Here is a 27,258-nt window from a genome sequence, read left to right as displayed (position 1 = left end):
GACCTGGGTAAGGTACACAACAACACACCAGTGGTCCTTAAAGGGGAAGTATACTCCTGGACTTCCAAGGCAATGAGAAAGAATACACTTCCAGTTGACAGGGTAATGTATAAAATGAATTTATTTACCGCAAAAATTATCTTCTTCATAGAAAACTTCGATTTCTTCTCAAACAGTAGGTAAAAATAGGTGCTTCCAAGAGTGAATCAGTGCAATGTGAGTAACAGAGTAAAATAATGGTAAGCGAGTTTTATACAATGTGCAATAATATACCAGTGACTGGTATGGACCTATAAGCAAATCAAACAACACTCCAGAATGGAAGTGTTGAAAACCTTTCTGAAAGAAACTAAAGCCCATATTTATACTTTTTTAGCACCGCATTTGCATAATTTTATGACAATAGTTGTATTTTGTAAGTTTGTGCGACACATGACGCAAATGCGGCACTAAAAAAGTATAAATATGGGCCTAAATGTGATTGGCTGTTAAGTTAACTGTGACTATCAGATGAGGTGACCTGAAAGGTTAGTAAAGAAAAATAAACTTCTAAAGATAGACAGCTAATTGTATCCACTGTTATGACTATCCTGAAAACACAATTCTTTTTAAAATCTGCAATGAGCCTGATAATTCATTCATATTTACTGAATGCACACACTTTCCAATAATACAATAAAATCACGAGTGCTGCCTACTTTGGCAACAAGAACCCCATATAAAATTTACATTGCGATTAATTAAAATTGCACAACATCCCTGCAAAGAAATTTGCAGCTGCATTGTAACATCTGTGTGTTACCCTTGTTAACTGAAAGTTTTGAAATGACACCAATATGCCATATGAGGGAATGACACTGGTTTTTGAGGCAAAAATCGTAGTTCGTGACCAAGGGAACAACATAAACAGCCATAGAGCAAATGATGTGTTGTTAGTTTAATACTAAATGTAGCCTTGTTTAATGCACCAATACACTGCACGCTAAATATATTGAGAAATTATAGATTTGCATTTTGTATCATTTTACCAAAACTCTCTTAATTGCACAAAAGTAAATTGTGAACACTGCACATACTCCAACAAAAAAGGAGGAAAATGAAAGCTACCTTCAACATATACATTTTCATCATAATTGTTCATGTGTCTTTGATCCTAAAAGTATCGTCTGCGATTATTCTCCTAGCTATAAAGTCCCACGGCCTCAACATCATTTCATGTGCCGACGACACTCAGCTCATCCTCTCCCTCACGAGGAATCTCTCTACCACCAAGAACAACCTCCACACCGGACTCCTCACCATCACTAACTGGATGACAGCAAGCCACCTCAAACTGAACTCAGGAAAAACAGAGATCATCATCTTCGGACCCAACAAGACAGCATGGAATGACTCATGGTGGCCTACCACCCTAGAACCACCCCCGACACCCACGCACGCAATCTCGGCATCATACTAGACTGGTCTCTCTCCATGACTCAACAAATCAACACCATATCATCCTCCTGCTTCAACACCCTCCGCATGCTACGCAAGACCTTCACGTGGATTCCAATTGAAACCAGAAGAACGGTCACCCATGCCCTCGTCAGCAGCAGACTTGACTACGGCAATGCACTCTACGCAGGGACCACAACCAAGCTTCCTCAACCTACCTCGCCATGAGCACATCTCCGCCCACCTCAGATCCCTACACTGGCTGCCCATCAACAAAATGATCGTCTTCCAAATCCTAATCCACGCTTACAAAGCCCTCCACGACACCAGACTGGCCTACCTCAACGAACGAATCAAATTCCACATCCCGACCCACCAGCTCCGCTCTGCCGACCTCGCAACAGTCCCCTGCTTCCAATGCACCACCTCGGGTGGCAGATCCTTCTCCCACCTCACCGCCAAAACCTGGAGCTCCCTCCCCACCAACCTAAGCAAGACACAGGACCTCCTAACTTTCAGAAAGCGCCTCAAAACCTGGCTCTTTGATCAGTAACATCCCCCAGCGCCTTGAGACCCTAATGGGTCAGTAGCGCGCTTAAGAAATTTGATTGATTGATAGCCTCTATTTTTGTTTAGTGAATTTCTAAGTTTTTTTTATTTCTGACTATAACGTCCCTTTAACCTTTGCTTTTTTCAGTAAATGTGTATGTTTTTTTAATGTAGCTGGGGAATGGCTTCAGGGCCTGGCCAGGGCAACCCCCTGTGTACAGCCAACCCCCGTTGCCATTCAACCCTCCACATGCATCCAATCCCATTCCATGCAAGGCCTTCAGGTGAGAGTGGCAGGGGGTTGGCTGCAGGCTCTAGTCTGTGTCAAAGCCCTGCGGCAAACTCCCACCTGCATCTAACTCCATGCCTCAAGGAAAAAGCAAGGGGAAGGCACTAAAAAAATGGAGGAAAAAGCTAGGAGAAAGCAGTAAACACTAGGGAAAAGCAAGGAGAAGGCACACAAAAAATTTGTAAAATGCAAGGAGAATGCAGTAAAAACAAGGGAAAAGCAATGAGAGAGCGAATAAAAAACAAATGAAAAAGCAAGGTGAAATCAATGAGAATGAGGGAAAAGCAAGGAGAAGTCATTCACATAATGGGGAGAAAGCAAGGAGAAGATAGGAGCAAGAGCAATGGAGCAGCACTGGAAAATGTGAGCCTTTAAAAAAATATGTTTGCCCCAGATCCAGATTTCTTGGTAAAATGTTGTTAAAAATAGGCTTTGGACCCCACCTCCAGCCCTAGGGCTCAAGGTATTCAATCCCTGCTACCTTCTGTTTTTTGTATACTTTTTTCTTGGGACTCGGCTGGGTGCGAGCCTCAAGTTGACTGCCAGCATTTCCTGATTGAAGTACTGGCAGCCAATCAAATCTCTAAGCATGATACCTATTGGACCCGTGCAGCATCCGCGTACCTAGGTATCCAAATTTATTTTTCCTTTAATAACTCTAAAATTACTGAATGGATTTACACCAAATTACAAAAAGGGCTCTTTTTCATGACCAAAAGCTTACTTTCTGTCAAATTTGGTGTAATTCAGTTCCACCGTTTGGCCTGTAGTCGTGTCTAAAATCCATATATATATATAAAAATACTGAAAAAAACCCAAAGGTTATAGGGATGTTATAGTTAGATTCATGTTTTACCTGCCAAACCGCAGGATGTGTTATAGTTAGGCTCAAATTTTATTTCCTAACTATAACGTCCCTGTAATATTTGGCTTTTTCAGTGAATTACTATTTTTTTTAACGTATAGTAATGTTCATTACTATATGTTAGACCAACTACTGGCGAGCGTGGCCTTTGATCCTGCACAGAGGAGGTTGGCCACAGGGCCTACTCCCATCCCTTGATAATCACACAAAATAGCGCCACGCATTCACTTCGGCCATGCGTGGTAGGTATAGGCTGCAGTGCCTGGCCTGCAGCCAACCCCCATAAACACCCAACCCTGCACCATGCACAGCCAGTTTGTCTCTATATGTGTGAGAATAGGTGTGCGAGGGTGTCTCTGGGTGAAAGTGTCTGTCTGGGCAGAAAGTAGGTGTGTGAGGGGTGCATCAGTGTCTAAGTAGTTCAGTGAGTGTGTGCATGAGGGGCTGAGTGGGTCTGTGAGTGGGTGCAAGAGTGTCTGATTGGGTCTGTGAGTGGGTGCATGAAGGTCTGAGTATGTCTGTGAGTGGGTGAATAAGTGTCTAAGTGTGTCTGTGAGTCGATGTATCAGTGTGAGTGGGTCTGTTAGTGGGTGTGGGAGTCTATGAGTGTCTGAGTGGGTTCATGAGTGTCTGAGTGGGTGAGTGAGTGGGCGCATGAGTCTGCTAAGTGCTTGTATGAGTGAATGATTTATTTTTTTTATTTTTTGCTTATTGTGATTAATCTTGATTAATCTTGAATATTGCATACGGTGAAGAAAAATAATGTTTACCCCATAGTTTGACCCTCAAGCACCCTTATATCATAATCCTGTGGTTCAGGGTACCTCGATCATAACACCTTATGCTACTTTTTCATTTTGTTTTTCAGCCACAGGGGCCCTCTCCTTAGGCATTAATCAATGGCTGCTACTTTCTGTTCAGGTTTTGGCCAGCCAATTACAGCACTTCTATTTGCGTGCACATTTGCAAAAATGTGTAAATATTCATGATTTATTTGCAACCTCAGATATATAAATTTGGATTTTCTTTCATTTTGTTGTTAACTACTGACTGGATGTACACCAAATAAGCAAAAGCGTAATCTGCATACCAAAAGATATTTTTCTGCCAAAGTTGGTGTAATTCTATCCAGTGGTCCGAGCTGTAGTCGTGTCTAATTAACATGGGAAGTTGAACTTTTTTGCTCCGCCCTTTTCTCCTCCCCCTTTACGGATCACCTTGAAACTTTCCATACACAAGAAGAATCATCAGGGCACTTTTTTAGAAAACATTTGTGAAGATTTGTCAAATGGTGTCAGAGATATAGGCAAGTCAAAAAACGCTTTTTGTTTTTCGATAGAAACATGGTCCTAACCATAACTACCTAGTGATGACAGACACTAGTTAATATATGTTGGAAAGTGGATTATTGGTAAGGGCAAGTAAGTACAGAAAGTACACTTAGCAATAGGCCCCTAACACTCACTAGGTCCAGTTAGGTCTCAATAAATTAATCCCAGCTCAGCCCTTGGTAGCTTCGCAATGAGCAGTTAGGCTTAATTTAGGAGACAGGTGTGTAAAGCATTTAAAAATCACAAAACAGTAAATAAGTGAAACACAAAACACAATAAAATTCCAACACACATTTTTAAAGATAGAATATATTTCTATATTTAAAATGACACCAAAATTATTAAAATTGGATAAGAGGGACCAGAGATATGAATTTTTAAAGAATTATTGTTTTTTAGCCCTTAGAAAATAAAAGCACCCATCTGGTCATCTGGTCGCACCAGACCGAGGCAAAGTCAAAATTTGAGGCTGACCGCAATGGATCCCTGCTTGGGTACAGCTAGTGAGAGGCCTTGGTAAAAAGTTTACCTTCTGACTTAGTCTTTTTCTCGAAGATTTTTCTCTCCGGGACAAAGTCACCATTCCGATCCGACCTCTCTGGAGCCCTTTTCGGATACGAGTAGCAGGAGACCTCGGTGAAGAATTCTACCTTCAAACTTAGATGATTTTTCAGGATGGAAATCTTCATCCGGGCCAAAGTTGAATTTGGAACCAACGTCCCTGGAGCCCTCCTCGGATACGCTGCGCGATAAGTCCCAGTCAACTTTTCACATTCGGACTTTGTCACTTTTTGGGAGCTTTTTCTCTTGGAAGTAGGATGACCCTCCACAGCAAGCCCATTTTGAGTTGACGTCATTTGATTGCCTTTCCAGGAGCCCCCGTGAAGTCCTGGAAGCCTGGGGCTCCAGAGCTTTTCAGCGAATGAACCTGCAAGTCAGGCTGGGTCGCGGTTGCGGTAAGCCGGCTTGACTTACGAAATCGGGTCGGTCCCTTTCTGGAGCTTTTTTCCAAAACTTCACAAAATTTCTGGATCTTCTTCCAGAAGGTCCTTTAGGAGTCCACCGCTCACCCCAAGGTTCCAGAAGCTCTGAGTTGCTACTTAAAGGTTAGTACTCCATATCCCAGAATGCACCAGCTCAAACTCCAAAGTGACCACTGGACAGTGGTCAGCTGGTAAGTTTCTTCAGAATTTGATGCAGGGGGCTCTGGTTAGCTATTTTCCACCTGTAGCAAACAGGGAGTCCTTTCTTAAACCAGTTCAAGCAGGCAAATTTATTTTAGTGGTGAAGCCCAAGGGTGCAGCTGGTGCAGTCCTTCAGAGTGCCGAATCCAGGTGCAGGTCAGGGTTCCTTGTAGGGATCTGAGGTATGGGTGCACCTCAGCCATTTTTTATCCTTGCTCCTGGGATGAAAAGCAGGGAGGGGCAACTGTCCAATCACAGGCAGACCACCACCCTCCTAGATGACCACATCCTGCGATATGTAGCAAAAATCAATCCCAGGGAGCAACAGTCTTTAAAATTCAAAATGGCAGAATCTGAATTTTGGAGGTTAGGTCTGACTGAGTCCACCCACTGGTGACACCCCTTTCCAGTCCTCTCCTAATCTAATCAGGGGGGCACCTGGCTGTCTGGGTTTGCAGGAAATGCGGGAGGTCCTGAGCTGCTCCAGATGACCTTCTCTCATTTGAAGACCAGTTTGGCTGCTCTCCCCCAGGCACTTCCTTTGTCTTCAGCGCAGGCCACTTCACACCTCATCAAGGCAGCCTGGTCAGGCTGTCAGAGGCTGGCCAATCAGAGAAGGGCACTACAGAGATGAAGTTGGCATATTTCAGGTAGAGTTCTAAAACTCTTTCCCTGAACTAGTTATATTAAATTCAACAATAGCAGGTTGTTGGTTTTATCATACCAATAAGTTTAATACCAAATGTGACATACCTAGCACCTTTTGAGACTTTATTAATTAAAATAAAGTCTCCCCACTTTAGCCTATGGAACACCTTTCACTACAGTGAGGGAAAAACGAATTTGGCTATTTTTCCTCAACAGGTTTATCAAACACTTTTTATAAGGACTGTGGTTATAATTACTTAGCACCCAGCCCTAGGGGCACATAGGGCACCTTAGAGGTGACATATGTAAAAATAAGGTAGTTTGAGATTTTGGAAGTACTTTTAACTCCAAAGTCCAATTTACATATAACTTTAAAATAAAAGCAGTAAACAAGGCAGGCCTCCCTTTAAAACGGCATTGGGTACCTCAGCAGTGCACCTACTTATGCTGGGGCCCCTAAACCTACATGTCTTACCATATTCTAGGGACTTATAGGTAGGTTGACACAGCCAATTATAATTAGCCTTCTTTGCATAACTATATTACTCAAAGTTCAGGCCCTGGGGCTGGTTAACAGTGCCCAGGGCACCATCACATTCAGGGAAACACCAGCAAAAGTGAAAAATGGGGGCAAAAAGTTAGGGGACTCCTTCAATCAGCTCAGTTTTCCCACAATCTATCTATCTATATATTTATATATATATATATATATATATATATATATATATATGCATATATATATTTATATATATATATAAATGTGTGTATATGTATATATATATATATATATATATATATATATATATATATATATATATATATATATATGCTTAACGCAACTTCGGAACAGCTTGCGTATGCGATAATGCCCAGAGTGCTGGATAAGTAAGTGCTTAGTGGTGGATAGCTACTCTCTTGTAATTTGGCATGATTTTTAATGTATGCTAATTGTTAGAATACGAACAGTACGGTCCCCCGTAGTAACATTGATTTAATTGGTAGATTTGTGGAACTATGGCATTGTGCCTTGGAATAACTTTGATATACCTGGTGGAACTGTGGAACTAAGAATCCCAGAATGCTAGCACTGTGCATATAAGACATGCGTTAACAGCAGCTGTGTAATCAGACGGAGCCACTTTGAAAGAGACAGGAGTCGAAATGAGTCAGTGGAGTCTGTTATCATTCCAATAAATGAAGATGTCTTGAATGTAATCCCGAGAGTGCAGAGTTTCTTTTGGTGTTGGATTTATGGAGGTTTGGTCTGAGACCGCACTCAGGCACCAGCAGCAAGAGCGCGTTGCTTCACAGATCAACTGCTTTGTAATTGTAAGCAAAGATATGGCGCCCAGCTTTGGGAAAAATCGTATGGTTTCAAAGTGGAGCGAGGAGATACTTATCCCCTGCGTATTGTATTAACAATTGGAGGTGAGTCTAAAAGCATTTAACACAACTTCGCAACTGCTTGCATATGCGATAATGCCTAGAATGTCGATGCAGGCCTTCCCTGGATAAGTAAGGGCTCGGGGGTGGAGAGCTACCCTCTTTTAATTTGGCAGGATTTTTAATGGATGCTGACAGTTACAATACAAACGGCACTGTGCCCTGGAGTAACATCGATGAGATTGGTGAAATTTTTGAACTGTTGCATTGTACCCTGGAATAACTTTGATGTAACCAGTTAACTGTAGAACTACAAATCTCAATATACTAGCACTGTGCATCTAAGAAACGAATAAACAACGGCTGTGTAATCAGACGGAGCCATTTTGAACAAGACAGGAGTTGAAACATGTCAGTGGAGTCTGTTAACATAACAATATATGTAGATTGCTTGAACATAATCCACAAGAGCGCAGCGTTTCTTTTGGTGTTTGATTTATGGAGGTTTGGTGTGAGACCTCACGCTGGCACCAGCAGCAAGAGCGCGTTGCTTCACCTACCAACTGCTTTGGAATTGTAAGAAAAGCAACAGCGCCCGGCATTGAGAAGTATTGCAATTGCGCATTGTATGGTTTCATTGTGGAGCAAGGATATAATTATCCCCTGCATATTGTATTTTACAATTGGAGATGACTCTAAAAGCACTTAACGCAACTTCATAACTGCTCGCGTATGTGATAATGCCCACAGTGCAGATCCAACCCTTCTCTGGATAAGTAAGGGCTTTGGGGTGGATAGCTACCCTCTTGTAATTTGGCTTGATTTTTAATGGATGCTGACAGATACAATACAAACGGCACTGTGCCCTGGAGTGACATCGATGTAATTGGTGGAATTGTTGATCTATGGAATTGTGCCTTGGAATAACTTTGATGTAACTGGTGGAGCTGTGGAACTAGGAATCCCAGAATGCTAGCACTGTAGATATAAGACAGCAAAACAACAGCTGTGTAAATTGACAGAGCCACTTTGAAAAAGACAGGAGTCCAATTGTGTCAGAGGAGTCTGTTAACATGCCAATAAATGGATGTGGCTTGAATATAATCCCTGAGAGTGCAGCGTTTTTTTTGATGTTTGATTTATGGAGGTTTGGTCTAAGACCTCATGCTAGAACCAGAAGTAAGAGTGGATCACTTCACAGACCAACTTCTTTCTAAATATATATATATGTGATTAGTAATGAAAAAATAGTTATGTTAAGAAAAAACAAAGGTTACAGGTACGTTATAGTTAGGAAATACAATTTAAAAAAACATAGAAATTCATACAAAAAAACAAATGTTAAAGGGACATTACAGTTAGGTTCACATTTTAAGCGTAAAAAACCACAGACATTCACCTGTGTTAGAGTTATTTTAAGTAACTATAACTTGTACCCTAAGTTAACTATGACTCATGCCCTTGTCATGGCATGTACGTTTAAAATGTGAGCCTAACTCACTCTCTCTATATGTGTGTATATATATATAACTATATATGTATGTGTAGATATATATATATATATTTATATATATATATAAATATATATAACAAACTTCAAATGCTCGAAATAAACTCATGTGGCCCGAGAGGGGTGGTGCATATATATATATATATATATATATATATATATATATATATATATATATCAAGTCAATAATACAGGAAGTTATAGGAATAGTCTACAGGGATAGAACAAATGAGGTTGGATAAATTAGAATTTTAGGTACAATACATCGGAGCATAAATCACTTTATTTGAAGCTTTGAACTGGATATTTGAAAACAGAATTATGCACTTCCACTTTGGCACATGTCATTTTCATATAGATACTAGTGTATGAAGTTACAGGAGGTGATGTTGTTGCTGAGTAGCTAGAAATAATATTGGAATCTTGGATATGAGCAGTTGGGAATAATATAATGCATTTGCACTCTGACACGTGTCACTTTCATACATACATGCTTGGTTGAAAATATAGGAGATGGTGACGCTGATCGAGCAGCTAGAAACAATATCTCAACCACTAAAATAAACAGCTGGTAATAATATAATGCATTTGAACTCTAGCATGTGTCACTTTCATAGATACACGATTGTGTGATATCATGGGAGATAATTCTGTTGCTATATGGCTAGAAGTAGTATAGTGCACTTGCAGTTTGGCACGTGTCACATTTACGTACATCATAGCAGTGTGTGAACTTATAGGACATGATGTTGTTGGAATGATTTAATAAAATGGATGAGTAAGAGGAACATTGATTAGTCTATGTTCTACAACAGGTTTTATGTTAATGGAAGATGGGGAAGGGAAATTTGCAATCATGTAGATGTGGTCGGCGAAGGGTGTGCAATAGATACAAGATATGCAACATATGGAATTAAGTGAACACAACATTAAGAGATGTGTCAAAGAGAAAACACAAAACGATGTTTTTTTTAAATAATCAAACAGTGGTGGATAATGCACATAAAAATATGAGAAGCAGTGTATATCTGAATTGTGCAATGCAACGCTACACCAGTAATGTTATGATTATAATTAATGTGTAATCCTTATGATCCCTGTTCATAATGTGAAGCAGGACGATTGCACCAACAAGTAATAGAAATGTGAATTGAAGTGGCAGTGAGTTTGGGACACTGCGATGTGGGGTTAACAGTTCTAGTGTCTAACTGGGCAATGAAATGGAGAAAGGACAATAGAAATAAAGAGAAACATTGCATGCCATGATGGTTGTATTGGCCCAGTGTCATATATAAAATATGGAGTATTCTTTGATGAAATAAATGATTGATTGTATAAGGAAGACAGCTGTGGAATTATCTGTGGATGCTTGGTGCCAGAGCACCGCGTAGATGGAGAGTAACACTGTGTTTTAGTATCAGCTCGACATCCTGTGATTCTGGGCAAATCACTTAATCTCCCAATACCTAAAGGCCAAAAGGAATATGTCCTTGTGAAATGTAACTGATACTAATGTAAAGCACTGCAATACATTCAGGTCAATCCTGCGCTATATAAAAGAGCAAAAAAAAAATAAGTCTGTTGCACACTTCTGTCATTGGGCTATGTTTGGGCTACATTGATATTTGTGCTGCATTTGGATTCTTTTTTGCTCTGGTGGCCATCTTGGGAGAATTATTTCTTATGATGCTCCCTAATATCCTCATTTATTGCATTGTCCTCAGTAAAAAATGCTTTCGGTTTTCCACTTCAATTCCATCAAGATGGTGGTCAAATGTGCCACAATTTTGGCAGGAATTCAGAATGTTAGCACTCTAGTTGCTCATTAGATTACAGTAGTAAACTGCTGATCACCAAGTAGGTAAGTGGTTTCTGTTGCTAGTGTTGAAAGTGCATGTTTCAGTCTACATGTCAGAATGTTTTAATGAAATAGAAGAGGAAGATATTTGAAAACTTGCTTAGAACTTGTCTGAATTGTTCTTTTTACAGCACTAACCATAATTTCTTTGACAAAATAAACCCCCTCATTTTGTGTCTTTCTATATTAAATGTTTTAAGTTTTACCAGTATGTCACAACCAAGAAGGCTCTAGAAGTGCTTCACGTTGGTCATAAGTAAGACTGTTAGCGCCCTAGTTGTTCTTTAGAATACTATGGGAGGCTGCGGGCCCTGCAGCCAACCCCTATGACCATCCACTGTGTGCCATCCAAAGCTGAAGGTGGGGGTCAGCCGCAGGGCCTGTCTCTCTGGGTGTTGGAATAGGTATGAAAAGATGTCTCAGGGTGTGAGAGTGGGTTTGACAGTGTCTCAGTGTGAGAGTGAGTGTGAGAGGGTCTGTGTGGGTGTGCAAGTGGGTGTGAGAGTGTCTCTGTGAGTGGGTGTGTGAGTGCCTGTGTGGGTCTCTCAGTTGGTGTGTGAGAGCCTGAGTGGGTACCTCAATGTCTAAGTGGGTCTGTGAGTGGGTGCATGAGTGTTTAAGTGGGACTGTGAGTGCGTGACTCTCTGAGTGGATCTGTGAGTGGGTGTGTGTGTCTGAGTGGGTTTGTGAGTGGGTGTGTGAGTGTCTGAGTGGGTTTGTGAGCGTGTGCATGAGTCTCTGAGTGGGCCTGTGAGATTCTAAGTGGGTCTGTGAGTGGGTATGTGAATGTGTGTGTTTGTGAGTGGATATGTGAGTTTCTGAGTAGGTCTGTGAGTGGGTGTCTGAGTCTCTGAGTGGATCTGTGAATGGATGCACGAGTGTCTGAGTAAGTGTCTGAGTTCATCTAAGAATGGGCGTGTGAGTGTCTGTGTGGGTGTGTCAATAGCTGAGTGAGTGACTCGCTATAAGGGAACCTCACCTGTCCTTTGTATCTAAAAAGAGTCCACAGCTTTGCACAAAATATCTACCCAAGCGGAGTTCTTTCTGCCTCCTTGGGTAAATGTCCAGTATGTATTCTACACAACAGCTGTCTAATGGAGCACAAGGAAATGTCACCAGTGACCTGGTGTGCATTTTGGCAACGTGATTGTTCCTGGTGTGTCTTTCTCTGTAATTCTGTGTTCATATGAATCCTACTTTAGAGAGGTCAACAAGACTACAAATACATAACTCCACCTAACCAGGATCCTCCCTTTTATCTATATGAGGTAAGAGCTTCTTTGTTTTGTGGAGATGTCCTCATATTCCTCGGCATTAAGAACGCACCACAAACATTGGTGGGAAATGCACTGGGGGCCCTTTGGTAAGCTGTCCATCCTACTGGCAAAATGCGTGAAGACATATGCATATACTTAAATTGGGCAGCACAAGGCCAAGGGGGCACAGCTTCCAGGTGATTTGCACATTTACATGCTAATAGCAATTTAAAGGTAGAACCAGGGACTCTGCTCCCACAAGGAGAGGACAAGAAAGAACCCACTTGTCACAGTCACACACAGACCATGCTCCAATAAATCAAAGATGCATTCAACTCCACAAATAATTTCATATTGTAATAAGGAAGGGGGGGGTGCTCAATCCCCCTCCCCGGATTGATCTCTACCCCAGGGACCCCATCCTTCAGGGACTGGCCTTCAATCAATAGTGGAAGGGACCATGCACCTCCCTTCCCTGGGCTGATCTCGGCCTTGAGGAAACCATCTCAAGGGTGACTGACCATAAAATATATTTTTTTTTAATGTGGGAGGGCCCCCCATCACCTGGGGCCTGGCCATGTCTTCTGTGTGTCACCCAGGGCACCACGTCAGCAGCATTGGGGACCATGGAGGTAGCCTTTAGGCCCTGCGTTCCCAGCTAGCTCCCCACCTCCTATGAGAGCTCGCTTTGCTGTCACAAACACAGAGCTGCTAAATATACATCTCCCTATGTGTGAGAGCAATCTGTTTGTCTGTTTCCCTGCCTGCATCTCTGCAGACAGAGAAACAGACAAAACCTCTGCATGCAGGAAGAAAGAGCTGTTTGACAGCTCTCGCTTGTTGTGTTTGCTCTGCCTTAGCAGAAGCTATCAAAGCTTCCCACCAAGTCAGAGCAAACAATTATGTCTCGACGGTGGACACCCCAGGAGCCATCTCTATGGGTGATCCCCCTCCTTCCGTTTCACTGGTTGGCCCCGAGGAAGTGGTAGTCCCGGGGGTGTATATAGCCTGGGAGGACCCCTCCCAATTTCAAAACATTTTTTGGCCCTTGGGAAGGCTGTGGGGATATCCGTGAGGGCCCCCATTACTTTCAGATTAGCCGTGGGGAGGTGGTGGGCCCTGGGGACAGGGGGTTCATGAGGCCCCCTATTACTATTCATTTGGGCCCAGAGCGGTGGTGGTCCCCAGGGCCTGGGGGTCTGAGTGGCTCCCCCCATTACTCTGATTTAGCCCTAAGGGGGTGGTGGTCCCTGGGGTTCATGGGGTTCCAGGCAGCGGCCCCATTACAAATATTTAGGACCAGAGAGGTGTTGGCCACAGTGGCTCAATGAGCCTCAAGAGGGGGCCCCATCCAACTCCTTCCTATTTTTTAAAAGTGGTGGCCCGGGAACCTTGCCCATAAAGGGGATTTTTCCACAGCAAGCCCAGGAGCCTGCACTCAACAATCAATGCACTGTAAGAGCAACAAAACACTATTCTACGTATTTAATAAATGGTTTATTTGCCATTAAACAAACATCTGTGAAAATGAATATATCAGAATTTGAAAATAAACAAATTCAGAGTCTGAATCACACAGTTGGTGGGAATTACATTTTTAGGCAGAGTCCAAAGTCATCGCTAGTCCTTGTTCAGATGTTGGCACAGTTTACAAAAGGCAAGTGTTATTTAGAATATACTGACAAGTGAATGTTGTTTGCTCACTGGAGAACTTCAATGTTTGCGCCACTAGGTGGTGGTCTTCTTAGGCTCTTCTCTTCTACTGGTCTCAGTGACCTTTCCCTCCTGAAAGGGACTGTGATGATATCAGGTTTGTATTGGATTCCGGGTCTGCCCTTTCTGGGGAAGTCCCTCACTGAGGGGTGGATGTAGTTGATTGCCCACAGAAGAGGCTGAGGGATTTCTGATTGCACTGAAAATGTCCCAGTACCTATCCTGCAGTACCATGGTAAAAGTGTGCATAGCTTCAATGGCTGACTCCACAAGGTTATTAGTCACCTTCAGCTGATCATTGTGCATCCTCAGCAACTCTGTTTCCTGATCCGTGATGTCATTGTGTATTTGAATGATATTAATCAACTCCGAAATCTTATCTTGATGTCTGCAGCCTGCCACATGAAATTATGCCCAATGGTGGTTCTAAAACTAAGAGAATTGTTGTTCTCACTTGGCTCCTGCATTCCAAGTCTCTACATTCCAACACTGCCCTATGACATTGGTTATCTGTGTACCTTTACTGCTGGTCCTGGCCCTACAGCAGAAGTTTTGGCTATACTACATACAGAGCGAGGACAGGGATGCACACAGCAGAAGTGGTATTAGTGGTAAGGACACAGGAAGTAAATACAGAAGTTTAGGAAATAGGTTCATGGACAATGCTCTCTGAGATTTAGTAGATATGGGCTGATTGAGGTTCACGCATAAAGCCTGACCAGAAGAACCAGATGGGCTGGCATTTTCCTCCTCACTATCAAGTCCAGTAGAAGAACTCTGATCGCTGAAGGCTTCAGTGTCTTTTGGATTGGTGGGTGGTTCTTTACATTGTTGGTCTGGATGTCCACTATGTCCGAGGGTCTTGAAATTATATTATAAAAAATGAAATGGATCTGGCCAGACAGGTTAATTTGTCAAAAATGTGTTGGATAAACTATACACTGTATTAGTGCTGTAGGATATAGTAAACCTGTGATATGGCAGACATGAAATCTGTCATATTTGCAACATAGTAAGCCATTGACACAAATTTAAAACAAGTGCATTTTATAAACTTTACAAATTGGTTAACAATAAATTAACTTGAAACAAACTGTAGTGTTGAGTGTCACCTGCTACAGTATAGCCTAAACCTCAAAGAGGTCCTGTTATGCAGTTCCTACTATAGTAATAGGACTGCGTGTTTAAAATAGCAGGATAGTACCTGTCGGCCAAACTCGTGGCTGGCTCATAGTGTCTCACCTGAATCCCAAACCTACCAGGGTAGAAGGTGACTATGCCCACCTGAACATGACGCTCCGACTCAAAGGCCCAGATTCACACAGAATGGTGCAAGACAGCGCTAGCACAGTTTTGCATCAAAGAAATTAACGCCGTGCTATGGCATTTCTTGCACCATGTATGCACCAAATTTACAACTTGGCTCTACATGGAGATAAGGAAAGTTTAGCGCCACAAAAAATGGCGCTAACGTAAGCGGTATGCCATAAAAGAAAATGTCGCTATTACCTGAAAAGTGGCGCTAACCTGATTTGTGGCACCTTATCTGATGCTAATCATAACAGCATCACTTTTCTGTTAAAAGCGTCCAAAAAAAAAAGCCAGTGAAAACACCAAACAGGAAAAGCTTGCAAGTACAAAAATTGAGAATATTGGACAGGGAGACAGCCCAGAGAGACCCCAATGAACCAGATACCAACCAGGATGCCCATGCAGAGTCAAAGCACAAGAGGAAAAGGAAGAGAAAGTGCAGGTTCAGTAGGGAGGAGAACAAAATACTGATCACAGGGGTGACAGAGCACCAACACCAACTCTTTGTAACCTCTAAAATGCCACTAGGTATAAAGGAGGCCATTTGGCAGTCAATATTCAATAAAGTGAACAGTGTGGCAGAGACAAGAAGAATTGTGGGGGTTTGTAAGAAGCACTGGCATGATTTCAAGCACAGAACTTAAAATAAACTGACCAGCACCAAAAAGTAGCACTCTCAGACCAGAGGTGGAAGCTCCGCACCCCAGGAGGACCTGGATGAGATGGTGGAGATGATGGAAGTGGTCATCCTGGATGAGGCGATAGAAGGAGTCCAGGGACAGGACACTGCAGCAATTCAGATGTCACAACAAACAGGGTAAGGAGCAATTTTGTGACCCACATATGACATGAGGTGGGAGGCACTTTGTAGATACATAATTCATGCTTATGAGTTGCATAGGGACACATTAATGGCCAGACATCTAATGCATGTAATGTCCACTGACCCAACTCCACCCCCTATACGCACACACCGATTCACTACCTTCACACCACTACCTTAGCCGTGTCAACTGTACTCTCTAGCCATTTCTGACTCCTAATGCACAGCACTGACCAGACATGTTGTGTATGGGGGTTACCCAGGGCTGGGAAAGGCCTGCCTGTATCACTCAGAAAGGGCACTAATGTAACTTGCACACAACAGATGGCCCTCCCCTATCCTCACCACTTGGGCTGCTGTACATGTTGCTGTCATATTCCTATGCAAACACATCAGCACCATGCTGCAAGGGGGCCTGTGTTGAGGGGGTTATCCCTTTTGGGCATGAAGAGACACCTCCTTGTATGGACCCATACACACAAAGTGGGTGCATCTTACTATTGATGGTGCACACAAAACAAGAGATCTCAAGGAGGATGCACGTTGACTGTTATCCCTCTTGCATCAGTTCTACAACACAAGTGGGTCAGCATAGAGACCAGACACAGTCCCAAAAATGCAGATTTGGCAATGCAACAGATTATCGCTGATTCCATGGGTCTTGCATGGGTACATCACAAACAACATCAATGGCATCCAAATGCCATGCTATGTAAACTAAGAAATGGGTCAGATGCAGCGTCAAAATTAAATCTATGTAACTGAGAAGTGGCAAGTCTTGGACAAGAGGACTTGCACAATGTGTCTACAGAGGGTCATTCAAATACATGTCCTGGTGGCACTGTGTGCATCAAGGAGCCTGTAATTTGGGGACTTCATGTGTGGCTCTGTGCCACTAGATTTAATAGCTAGCGCAGAACAACAGCCACATTTCTCCTTCTCATTTCAGAGACAGAAGAAATCCCTCCTTGTCAGCTGCCTATCCTGGACTTCCAAGATGACCAGCTACGTACCATCAATCCAGACACCATCCAGCAGATCCTAGGTTCCATCTGGTCACCATCTCCGGTTGCAGGGAGGACACACAGCATACTCTTACAGAGGTGCCTCAGTCCCAGTAAGGACAACTCTGCTGCCATCAGAGGCACCCACTCCCACTGTGTGGGCTGAAGCAGTCCATGGCCGAAATCAATGGTGTCCTTAGGCAGAGGCACAAACAAATGCCCTACCAAAGTGGTACCAGCGAGGTTGCCAACAGGCTGGGGGAAATGTGAACTGTCATGCAGTCCATGCAGCAGGATCTGGTATCCATCAAGCAGTGCTTGGCTGCCTACCACTGTGACATTGCTGCTGTGTTGAGAAACCAGCAGTTCCTCCTTGCTGCAGTGATGACTCACATTTCCCCACAGGTGATAGCTACTGGGACCTGCAATTACACTTCTTCGGCTCCTCATGTGTGTGTGCCACCCTCAAAAACAACTCAGCCACATTTTGGCTGGCTTGTTGTCCAGAATGAAGCCTGTTAGACTTGGCATCCTTTGTGTGGTCTCTCCTAACTTTTTGGCTTTGCTTTCCAGGTTGTCGATGTGTGCTGGGCTCCTTTTTTGCTGTTTTTGATACTCTGGGCAGTTTACCACTGCTAACCAGTGCTATAAGAGCAAGTACTCCAATGTAAAATGTATATGGAATTGCCTTATCCATGATTGGCATATTTAAATTACTAGTAAGTCCCTAGTAAAGTGCATTAGAGGTACCCAGGGCCTGTAAGTCAAATGCTACTAGTGGGCCTGCAGCACTGGTTGTGCCACCCACATGAGTAGACTTGTAAACATGGATCAGATCTGCCACTGCAGTGTCTATGTGTGCAGTTTTGAACTGTCAATTCGACTTGGAAAGTGTACCCACTTGCCAGGTCTAAACCTTCCCTTTTTATACATGTAAGGCACCCCTAAGGTAGGCCCTAGGTAGCCCCATGACATGGTGCAGTGTATGCTAAAGGTGGGGTATGTACTGATGTGTTTTACATGTCCTAACAGTGAAATACTGCTAAATTATGTTTTCAATGTTGCAAGGACTATCTCTCCCATAGGTTAACATGGGGGCTGCCTTTAAATATTAATAACGTGCAGATTCCCTTTCAGATCAGATAGAGATATGGAGTTTGGGGTCGCTGAACTCACAATTTGAAAATACATCTTGTGAAGTTGTTTTTTAGATTGTTAGTTTGAAAATGCCCCTTTTAGAAAGTAGGAATTTTCTTGCTTAAACCATTCTGTGACTCTGCCTGGTTGTGGATTTCCTGTAGGGGTTAGTTTGACAGTTAGGCTGTTTGTGAATCCTCTCTAGACAGTGAGACAAAGGGAGCTGGGGTTTAGCCTGCATATCCTAATGAGCCATCTGTTCTAGATTGGAGGGAGGTGTGGTCACTAACACCTGAATGGGCTGTGCCTGCGCTCTCTCAATGCAGTCTCCAATACCCTGTTGTGTGTCTGGTGCCTGACCTGGACAATGCAGAATCTTGCAAACAAGAGAGACTCCCCTTTGAATTTACAAACTTTAAAGGCAGAAAGGGGTATAAGTATTGGACACAAAACCCATGAAAATGATATAACTTCTGGAACCAAGAGGAACCTCTGCCAAGGAGATGAGCTGAAGAGCTGAGGAGAAGTACTGCCCCTGCCTGTGGCTGTGCTTTGTTGGGCTATCCTACAGTTGCTGCTTCTGCCTGGGAAAGGGGACAAAGACTGACTTTGTGGTATATTCCTGCTTGTGAAGAATCTCCAAGAGCTTGAACTGAGCTTGCCTCCTGTTTTGAAGTCTCAGGGCCATCAAAGGCTTCCTCTACTAAACACCTGGACTCCCTGCTGAGACTCCTGCCCTGCCCAGTGGTGTCCTATTCAGTCCCTGGGCCCTTGAAAGGTGAAGTTGGCAGAACAAGAGCTGAAATCCACACACAGAACACCGTGCTGGTAAATTTTGATGCACCATCTGCAACATGGCTTATAAAAGGAACGCCACCGTCTTCGCATACAAAATCAATGCTCCACCTGCATCGCGGCTGGGGGATTGACGCATCATGGCTGGAGAAACAACGCCAAACACCCTCTTGTGGCTGCTGATAACTGCACATGCATTACGCAGCGTGGGTTTCTGACACTGTGTTACCGGATTTTCCACACATCGTCCGTGGGCGTCAAAGTCAACCTGACAGGTGGATGCGAGATACCCCAGCTGGAAATCGATGCACCGCTCTTTTGTGAGCGAGAAAAATGACACATTGCTGACCCGACTGGAGAAGAAATGACGCACACACTCCCTTGCAAGGAAGGAATCAAAGCAACACTGACTTTTCCGATGCACGTTCGCCCATGGGGCTTTATTTTTGATGCAAACCAGATACAACATTTTTGTTTCCATTGTTGTCTATGGAGTAAGACTCTTATTTTTGGGAAAATTCACATTTAACTTGTGTTTGTTGGATTTTTGTCATTTAGGTCTTGTTTGATTTAGATAAATATTACCTATTTTTCTAAACTGGCGTGTTGTCCATTTTGTAGTGTTTTCACTATATTACTGTGCGTGTTGGTACAAATACTTTACACATTGCTTCTGAGTTAAGCCTGCCTGCTTCTGCCAAGCTACCAAGGGGGTGAGTGGGGGTTAACCAGGTGTGTTTCTCCTTTGCCCTGACTAGAGTGAGGGTCCTTCTACAGAGGGTAACCTGACTGCCAACCAAAGACCACATTTCTAACAATGACTAGGCTCCTAGTGTGGTCAGTGGGTTTAGGAGTAGGGCCCAGCTCTGAGGGCCCCCAGGATGTGTCCCATGGGGAGCTTTTGTTTCTGAAAACCAGTACTGCTGTCTTTTCAATGTCTATGTTAATTGAGTGACTTCAAGGGTTGCTCCCTACAACACTTGTTATTATTCCTCGAGGTAGGCAGTCACCAAACCCAAATAGTGATCTAATTTTTTTACATAATTAAATAAAAAAATCTTAGGCCTGATTCACAAAGCTAAAGTTAGACCAAAGGTCTAAGTTTAGGGCAGAAGTCTAATGTTACTACGTTTAGGTGTTCACAGAGAGCCATACAAGTAGTATCATTACGCCAAAGGAGGTTCCACACTCGGGTGGAGGTTCTGCTCTCATGGCGGAATCTCAACCCCAAGTGCAGGATCTCTGGACTTGCAGCACAATCTCTGCACTCAGGGCAGGATCTCCATGCTCATGCTCTGGGGTGCGGAAAGTGTAATTTCATACAACTGCAGACACCTAATGACACCTGCAACCCATGCACTGCAAGCCACATAAAAGCAGAACACATTCAAAGCTGTGTTTGTTCCTCACATATTTCAGTATATGCTTTGCACCTTGCCACCTGCCAATCGTCAGCATGTTAAATGACAGGAAGAAGAAAAACTTCACGGAGGAGCAGACCCAGATAATAATCAGATTTGAAGTGGAAAACTACAAAAACAACATGGTCTTCCTCCATAATTGTGTAGAGCAACACAGACAGCAGCACTAAGGCAGCAGCTGGTTAATGCAGTCAGTGCACTGGGTGAAGATGTCCAAACAATCACTGACATTAAAAAGAAGTGACAGGATGAGTGGAGGTGGCTGAAGGAAAGGTTTACCAGGATAGAGGAGGCCAAAGCTCTCCCTGGTGGACAAAACTGGACTCAGTCTCCATCTCACACCACTTGATAAACACGTCCTCCCCACCTTGCACCCCAACCTGCTGCATGAGCTGCCTGTGAATGACGTCCCTATTGTGGTGCCAGGTAATATGTGATGATTAAACAATGACTTTATTTGAAAAATGCTTAATTTGAACTGTAAATGTGACTATGGAAGTTACATCAAGTTTGTGCAAATATTCATGGTGAATTAGACTCTCATGTGTTTAATTTTGTCTATCACACTATAAGTCCCAGAATCCTAAGTACTGCAAATGTTAACTTCCAATTTCTCCCTCACAAACAGTGGTCCATCTCTGCTGGTGAATGCAATGTAGTTTTGTCACAGGCACACAAAACTGTGCATGAATTGGTACCCCTGCATAGTGTATTGTAGATGCAATTAGGTAACTATGTAAAAAAATTGTACATAGTCATCATTTGTTGTATTTGTCTGTTGACTTCTTCCTTTAATTTCTACATACAGCCAGAGTAGATCTTCCCACTGTAGCAGGGGTTCCTACACTTGCAAGATGGCAACATCATGGGTCAGATCAACCACTACAACCGGTACAAACTGGTACGTATATATGGCCAGAATTGTGTCCCATGTACTACATTTTTATCAGAAAACCTATAGATATTTTTTTATAAACTCCATCATTAGGCTCACATCTGTGATCTTAACTAGTATATGTTGTTTTTTTTGGGCCCTGTGATGTTTGCCTATTTCATAAACATTTTGGCTCATGAAATAACTATCACTAACTGTGTTGAAAGTGTTTTCTAATGACACATACATGTAAAATAATACATATCATTCTTTGTATTGAAATATGGATATGTTTGTTGAACATTAATTAAGGTGTCACTTCCTTCTGAAGCTACTGGACTGATGATCATGTCTTCTTACACACACTCAAAGAGCCAGGTTTAGCAGCTGAAATTACAAGGGATATTAATACCACACAGAGCTGTGGCTGGAGCAGGTGAGTGTGATTTTGGACTGCACGTCTTCATTGAACACTTCAATGCCACAGTGTGAGCTGTCACATGTAGGTTTACACAAAATAGATCACATGTGGAATGTCAGAGAGATTCAAAGAGAAATGGTTCTAATCCTTGTGTTGTAGCACATGATACACTATGGCAAATACATATCATCTAACATATAACAACCTCTGTCGTTCAGGTACTGAGGACAATGAGTCTCTTGATGAAGCTGAACCATCCACCAGTGGAGGGAGGTGGACAATACACAGAGAGAGTCAAATTCTCCTCTAAGCAGCAATGTCAGTGACCAGCACTGCTCAACAAGAGGAGGAAGAAGATGAGCAGGTGCTGGTCGCCAAGGAGGACCTGGATGAGGAGGAGTGCATTTTTGGCCCACTGGCCAAAGGCTGAAGGCAAAACCAAGTCAGGCCAACATTGTACCTCCCACTTCTGTCGGGGGATTGCACATTCCCAGCAGTCAGCCAACCATAGATTCAACTCCCCCAGCAGAACCATCACATCCTCACAGTCATTACATCCAAAGTCCAGGTGTTGCTTCTCTTGCAAACTACTTCCATGATAGTGCATCCCAGGCCTTCTCTCAAGCATCTGAAGGACCTAACACCAGTGGTGAGGAGCAGGTATCCCCCAGGAATGAATCAATGCCCCACAGCCTGCCACATGCCACCCGTTCCCGTGCTGGTGGACCTGACAGTCATAGTAGAGGGCATCCCATGCAGAGGGGGCTGGCAGATGCTCATGCTGGCCAGTAGGAGGAATATTTTTTCCAACAACAGTCTGATGGGAGGCAGGACATTCATGCAATGGAGGCTACTCTGTATGACCTTTCAGACTCACTACAGGTAACCCCTCTGATGATTGACAGACAGACCCATGTCTTGGATGGTATTTTGAAATCCTTCCAAGACATGTCAAGAATGCACCTTGACCTAATATTAATCTATAGGGAAGACACCGTACCTTGGCCATGAAGATGATGAGGGGCATGTTGAAAGTGTCTTAAAGCCTTCCTTCATGGTCAACACATGGAAGGAACCCAAAACATCTGTTTGCAACCCACCTCACCCAGCCTCCTGTGCCCCCCACCTGCACAGGTACCCCTCCCACATACAGTCCCCTTCCTTCACATGCCTCCATGCACATGCACATTCCCCACATGCACAGGTATCCTCCCCACTTGTACAAGCACCCTACCCACCTATACAGCCACACCCACCAACTGTACAGGCACCACATTCCTCAGCTTTGCAAATAAACCCATCTGCACAGGCAGAAGCACCACACCCACGCACACATTGACACCAACATGAACACTTCCTCAAAGAGATACTCACCATCACATTTACAAAGTTGCAAGAGAGATCCCCCATGAGCACTATAAATATGTAAATACTCCAAAAAATTGTAAAGAAAAAAGAATAATTAACAATTCAATATTTCAACCTTGGGTGGATTAATAGTTGTTGATGATCAAATGGTTACTCCAGTTGTAGGACAAATATGTGACTATAAATGTGTGTGAGTAAGACATGATGGTTTGTAGTACCAACCTATTACAAGGTATCATACCGAAAGCATATAAAAACACCTCCAGATGTAGACTTCTCTACTTAGAGTTTTCCCTACATAATGGAAAACACAAGGCAGAGAGATTGTGTTAAACAATATTGTATATAGTGTTGTAGAGTTTAATGCCAAAACATATTGTCAAAATAAAGTATCAATAAAGACTTCCATTGGAAAGGGAGAAAGCAAACAGAATAAAAATCTTCTTGCAGAATGGGCAAGTGAACTTGGAGAGGGTTGGGCAACATAAAGAAAGCACGTGAGGCAGTGTCAGGGGAACCATTGTATTACAAGGGTACAATTTATTGATGTCTTCAGTCAAATCGTTGTCCTAACAGAAAAATCCATGCCCAAAGTACAAAAAAAAAGAAAGTGTCCGCCATCCAAGCCACATGAACTTTCCCAATGAGTGTACAGGCTTGGTGGGCCAATGTCCAAATCCTCCACACCTGTGGACTCCCTGTGGCTGACCAATGCAGGACCAGCCATCCCATGGGAATGGATAACATGAGGGGTAGCAGGGGAAACAGAGAGGGAAGACACACTTGGGAACACACCAACAATGGTCTGAGTGAGGTCTGTGGGACAAAGCGAACAGTATGGCTGCACCCAAGAAAGTGATGGAGGCATTGATGTTTTCCAGGAGTCTGGACTCTGACTCTTCGAGTATGTTTATCTCATTCCTGGCCTCCTGTAATACCTGTGAGAACATAGTCCATATATCATCAGCTGCACCCTGATTTTCAGGGTGCAGCCATAGGAGAAACCACACATGGAGGGGTGTGGGTAGAACAGGAGGGGTCTGGAATGTCAGGTATAGATGTCTCCCTCAGCTCTTCTGGGCAAGCACGTGGAAGGGGAATCGTGTCAGCTGGAGGCTCCAGGGGAATGGGGGCCTCCAGAGTTAGGGAGGGGTCAACGGCAGGCCAAGATGGTGTTGGGGCCTGCTTAGGGGATGCCGGTCCATATTTATAGGCGGATTGTGCCTCTGGTGTGTCACTTTTTTATACAATGACAGTGCAGGCCCATATCTACAAGGCCATGCAAAGCCACTTTGTGTGGCTTTACGTGGCCTTGTAGATATGGAGTATGCCAACACAGTGCAAGTTGCTGTGTTTGCTTACTCTGCATCAAAGAGGCATTCCATGGGTGTAGCAACATTTGTTCCCATGCTACACCTCTGGATTTTTACGCATTCCTAGATTTACAAGGATATGTAAACTTTGGAGTGTGTCAAAAGCCTACGCCTCATCACGAGAGGCATAAGGGAGGTGCAACAAGGAGCAATACCTTTAATTCTCCTTGTTTTTTCCTTTTTCTATGTGTTGCAGCACACAAAAAGAGGAAAACCCCTCTCACAATTGCTTTTGTGCAGGAAGGTGTCCCTTCCTGGACAAAACCAATCATCACTGCAAGACAGACACAAGGGTGCCTGTGTTGACGCATGGCAGCTCATTATGCACCAGCACAGGGGAAGAGGACAGGAATGTGCTGTATCTTGCAGATATCGTGCATTCCTGCCCATTTCTTTTGATGCAGGACAGTGCAGCAAGAAGGCTTGGGGCACTGCCCTACGTCAAAAGGTTGTAATTATGTCCTACCATTTCTAATTCAAGTTCTTATGGGCCACAGGGAGACCCACATTCATCTTCCCCTTGGCTAGTGATATCCCTCTCTATGTCCCCCTTTGAGTCTCCTCAGCCTCCACCCAGGCATTTGATGTAGATGGTAATGGTGCCGTCCGGGTGGATGCATTACCCTTGCCTGTTGGTTGGTCTTCTTCCTCCTCCTCTTCACTGGTAGTGTAGAGAGGACATGCCTGCAGATAAGCTAAGGATGTCCTGCTCTGCCCCAGGTCCTATCCAGATGTTGTTTGGGCAGCTGAGTCTGTTAAAAATAAAGACAAACAATTATGTAGCTGATGTAAAATTTGTAATACATTTTTAAAAAACATAAAGCAAGCGCTTACATTTTACTTCCTTGATCTCAATAATCAATAATATGAGGAGTGAAACCAAAAGTAGGTGTACTGTCATAGTAATGTTAAGAAATTATTGACACAATATTATCTTTCACAACTCAGGTCATATAATTGTCAGCATTTAGCAAACCTCACATTCAGCATTAGTGCAATGTGAGGTTCTTGACATTTAAACATAGTCACTTTCCAATGGAATTTTACAGGTGGAGATAATAGACAGTCTGAAAGGCTATCTCTACACCTAAAAGTGGATCCAGGTCCATGCTAATGTGCAGTCTCCACAGTCTTACACTTACTATCAACTTACTATCAGCTGTCATCTCTTGTGTAGCAAAGCGAAACACATCATACATGCTAAATTTGTTGTCCATATGCAAACAAGGCCTTGGATATAACCTTTGCAAAGAGGTGATTTAATTTTTGTATATTCCTTAGCAACATCAGACACTCCACATGGAAGGGGCCACATTTTGCAATAGAAGACTGCTTTATTTGTGCTGTACACTGGCAATCTAATTTGCTTTTTAAGTATAGCTACCTATATATTTGAAATGAAATGACATACATGACGCTGCTGGGAATATACGTGCATTTAGTACTCCTGGGATATGTATGTATAATTTTGAGTGATACAAGTAACACAATATCAGCCTTTACTTCATTTTACAACAAATAATAGTTGTCATGCAAAAAACCCACAAAAAACATGCATGACTCAACATGAAACCCACAATAACCTCACATGCCAACCATAGACATTGTCCAACCCATTCATTCACCATAGCATACAACAGTTATATGGCCCTTAGTTCACTAGTCATAATTATGCAAGTGCATTTTTCTTAAAAAATACAATTGAAATGGAAATGTACCCAGTTCTGTTTTAAACACGACAAGTCCCAGAATGCTGTTAGAAACAGCATTCCAAAGCACCACTGATGCGTAGATGTTATAATTTCTGCTTCCATTACTCAGATAAAGTAAAAGGTGACAAACAACACACAAAAAAGCATGCATGATGCAACATTCAACACACAAAACCTCACATACCAACAATAGACAATGTCCAAGCCATCCATTCACCATGGCATACAACAAGTATAAGGCCCTTCGTTCACTAGTCATGATTATGCAGTGCATTTTCCTCAAAAATACAATTGTAATGGAAATCTACCCAGTTGCGCTTTGAACACTACAAATCCCAGAATGCTCTCAGAAAACAGCATTCCAATAACTCCACTGATGCCCAGACCTTATAAATATTGCAGCCATTACTCAGCTAAAGTGAAAGGTGACAAAAAACACGATGGTACCTCTCTCTCACCACTCACATCATACTACGAGACACATAATGCAGTTCATGCTCTTACCTGTGCTCTGCTGCTCAAAGTACACCAGCTGAGCATGGAGGGCTGACCAGGCTCTCTTCAGGACTTTCCTGCGCAGTAGGATAATGCAAGGCCATTGTGGCTAGGGCTGGGAGGACACACCCATGATGTCCTGGGCCTTAATGCGGACCCAATAGTGCAGATCCTTTCAGCTCTTACGGCACATCTTGCCCCATTGCTGGTAAACATCTATTGCACTGCAGCGTGTAGTGATACCATGAAAGATTTGTCTATGTGCTGCATTGTTCAGCTGGCTATCAGGGCCCTCATAAAGTTGAGGGTACTTATCAAGCACACCCTCAGTGAGGATGTTCAATTCTGACTCACTGAAATGGGGTGACTTGTCAAGAAGTCCGACAGCGATGTTGGGACAGGTTAGATAAACAGAGTAGCAGCAACAAAGAAGAACGCTCTAGAAGCCTGCATAGAAGCCAGCACAAATCACTGTAAGGAGCTCTTCACCATCGAGAGGGA

The sequence above is a fragment of the Pleurodeles waltl genome, chromosome 9, assembly GCF_031143425.1.
Source record: "Pleurodeles waltl isolate 20211129_DDA chromosome 9, aPleWal1.hap1.20221129, whole genome shotgun sequence".
Lineage (NCBI taxonomy): Eukaryota > Metazoa > Chordata > Amphibia > Caudata > Salamandridae > Pleurodeles > Pleurodeles waltl.
Note: the sequence above shows the minus strand (reverse complement) of the source record.